Source organism: Cryptotermes secundus, unplaced genomic scaffold, assembly GCF_002891405.2.
Source record: "Cryptotermes secundus unplaced genomic scaffold, Csec_1.0 scaffold334, whole genome shotgun sequence".
NCBI lineage: Eukaryota > Metazoa > Arthropoda > Insecta > Blattodea > Kalotermitidae > Cryptotermes > Cryptotermes secundus.
The window spans coordinates 62,013-66,056 of NW_019731573.1; positions in this window are offsets into that span (position 1 = coordinate 62,013).

A 4,044-nucleotide genomic window follows, 5' to 3' on the forward strand; every position below is an offset into this window, starting at 1 on the left:
GGCGGCTGCTGCGCCAGTTGCCCGATGTGTTGGGCATGACCGCCGGAGAGCCGAGGCAGCCGTCCCTGACCCAGCCGATGACTCCGAAGACCGATCGCTCTGGACTAGGTGTGATGGCTGACTGGTTGATGTGGTCACTGATGATTGCGAAGTCAGAGTCAGAGTCATGTTGCAACTGACGGTCAGTCAGTCTGTCTGTCTTGGTGTCGAGCCCCACATGGGACTCATACCAGATGTTTTCTTCTTTGTGAAAGTTTCTGTCCTGTCTATTTGGGGCGCCCTCTCTGACGAGAGGTCGGGTCTGTCATTTGTCAGTCTTAGTCAGTCCATTGTCAGTATTGACATATATTTACAATTTAATTCTAGTCCTAATTACTATTTCTATGTACAATATATACAAGGCCTCTGTCAATCCAGGCTCAGTACAGCAGATTATGCCCTATTTCTAGTATAATTTGCTACCACGGCAGTGTACACACTTGAACGGTCGTATGCCTGACCGCCGCCAAGTTTAAGCCTCTTATACTTTCTATATCATGCTTCACCTTGACCAGTAATGCGAAAATTCTCATTTTCGTGATTTTGTATGAATTATGCTTGTTGCCTGCATAATTTTGTTATGTAATCATTTACGTATGGAATTTTGAATGCCATGTGCAATTCGCGGACCGGTGTGCGCCTTGAAAAATTGCCAGTGGTGCGGAGAACCTTGTTTTGCAGGCGCTGCAATTTCAGTAGATGGGTGTCTGCCGTAAACTCCCAGGCGGGACTAGCATAAGTCATTACAGATCTAATAAGAGCTTTATGGAGGGTCAGTTTAATGTTAGCGCTCAATCGCTCACATTTCAATAGGGTATATACTGAGATCGGCGACGCTAAGCAGGTCTTCCAAGTTGCAACACACAACTTCGGAGCTCCGGACAAGAGCATACTAACGCCTCCAACGTACAATCGGAACCTAAGTAAACACAAAAAATAGAGTTGTTCCTGTGCTCAGTTAAACACCTTTGCCACTAAGGTGTGTGGGGACTGAAGGTATAGCTGCATATATTACTGGCCTCGGCAGTAGATGGAAGTGTGCCATTAGCTTCACGCTCCAGTAGCTTTACAAGGAGCTGATCTCGATCTTGTCGAGAAAAAAAGATATATATCTCTGACGCAATTCGAACCCGTGTTCTTCAGTTGTCGAGCCCGTAGCCTGGCCACTACACCTCACTGTGCTACTCTGGATCCTGCATTTCAGAATTTCCTACGTTAAATCTCGCGCTCAATAATACTGAGATTTCTCATTCAGGTCTTGTCTTCTGCTGTACATGAACAGGGTATCTTTTCTTCCACATTTTGGGCTAATATCCATAGCTGCCGTATGTAGTGCTATCGTCTGCATCACCCTTAGCCGAACTTACACCCTCGCACGTTGTTGTTATCTTTCTCAGTTCCACAAGAAAATGGCGCCTAGCACTATCTATTTATCTATCTACAGACACCGAGCAGTGCGGACGTGTTTTGTGCAGCGCTCAGTGAACCGAGTGTAAACAGTGAAAGGCATAGCTCATACAGTGCTATGACTTAACTACCCTTTTTTGCATAGTGGTGAATGTATTGAAAATCTACTACTATATATGTTACAAATATATAAAAAAATAACCGTGTGCTAACATACAATAAGTGAAATACTGTGAAGCAGCAAAGCTTCCAGAACAACGATTCAACCACCGCAATGAGCGACCGGGAGGCCGAAATGGAAGATAGACGTCCCAATGGCAACAACAACAACAACAGTAGTACCTGTGCTACAACCACGGTAAGGAACATGTCGGTTGACGTGATGACTGAAAACGCGAGTACAAACGACGATGCAGATAACGGAACCACTACAACCAAGGACGTACAGTAGATAACCCGTAATACACCACAACAGACCCCCTCCCCATCTACTCCCATTAACACAACACCCAAACACAGTGAAACCCCCACCAAACCCACATCATACGTTAGCCAGTCTAACTATACCCCACACAGAAAATTCGGAGTAATTTTCGAAGCTGTAGATGTCTTCACGATTAGGGCAATAGCGGACAGTATTGGAGGCAGTAACAAAAAATACGCCTCAAGGCTGAGTGGCGGAAGAATCTGTGCGTATCTTCCCTCAGAGTCTTACGTCCACGAAATATGCGGCCATGGCGGAATAAACATTAACGACAAAGACATTCAGTGCAGGCCGTACATTATGGCATCCAAAAGAGTGGTACTCTGTAATGTTCTCCCCGACATTCCTGACGATTCACTGATACCGCTACTGCATATCTTTGGGAAACCTACGTCCCGTCTCTCACAGCTCTCCATCTCCACAGCCCATCCAGACCTAAAACATATAAAATCCTTCAGAAGAATGGTATACATGATAATACCTGACATGAAAAAAAAATCTCATCTACAATAAATGTAGATGACGAGGGGTAAATTATGTAATTTACGTCACGTGTGAAGACATCACCTTCATCAACTGTCATAAACCAGGCCACGTCGAAAAAATTGTCATACAAAAGCACAGTCAAGGTTAGGCCCCATTACCTTTGCGGACCTGGCAGCAGGAACAACACCCCCAACCCCCCACTCCACAATCCGCCAGCACAACACCGCCGGACGCCAACGCGAAGAAGCAAGCAAACACAATGGACGATACAACGATTTTCCCTGTACTTACTCCGCCACGACAGAGACTCCAACCAACGGAAAACACAAACATAACAACAAAGCCGCAGCACAAAGATCACGTTCCCCTCACTTCGAAGCCTCAGGCTCAATAAACTCCCAAGCAGACTGGCGAACGGCAACAGGATACAGAACACCACCAAGCGTCGGAGAGAATGGACGATGCAACACCAGAACCCTGCACACCCCAAACCTTCGAAACGAAGAAAACCAACCGAGGACACAAACAACAACATCCACAAAATACACATGAATCAATGGAAACAATAGAAGGGAAAGATTTCACTGATTTGGAATCGCTATTCTCTGACGAATCTGAAGACCTGCAAAAGCCACCCAGAAATACAACACCAACAACGCCAAGAGACAGAACAATGATAGCTGATCACAAAGCAATCGACACACTATGCGACAACTTAAAAGTACAAGACAAGCAACCCATATCAATTAACACATTTTCACACTTCCTCAAAGCTTGCAGAAGACAGAAAGACCCGAAAGTGATAGCCAAAGAATACACCAGCAACACTGCAGGACTTGTCAGCATGCTGGAAGAGAATATGTTTCAAACGAAAGACTACAATCTACGTAGAAAGATGAAACGCATAATTGAGAGCCTAAAATAAAAAAAAAACAGAACACAAGAAGCGACCACCGCATGTCCTAATTAAAAAAAAAACATATGTGCTTTCTACGACTCATCATTATGGTCAAGATACTCACCCTCAACGTACGAGGCATAAAGGGATTAGAAAAGCGGAACCATCTGGCCTTATATGCCAAGTGACAACGAGCAGACATCCTCCTATTACAGGAAACAAACCTCCTAGATATAGCAGACCTCCCAGCACTACACTAGTATAACATAATACAAAACCCAGAAACACATGTAAGTTCTGGAACAGCCATTGGTATATCCACCTCACTCCAATCGCATATAACGATACATTTACATCACAACCTTATTCCAGGTTATCTACAGACCTGCCACATCACCCTGCATAATACTGAATTCCAAATCCTAAACATATACATGCCGATAAACACGATTCAAGCCACAGAAATCACCAACATCCTAAAAACACATTTAGACAATATAACCACAGACAGACAGATCCTCATTGGAGGAGACTGGAACGTCACCTTAACGCCCCAAGACAGAGAAAACCACACGGAGAAACGAACGGCACTAGCCCAAATAATAAGCAGAATGATCCAAATGCACAACTTAATCGACGTATGGAGAAGATTCCATCCAGTAAGCAATCAATACACATGCCGTGGGAATCAACCATCGCACCCAAAATCCAGACTAGACAGGATATATAT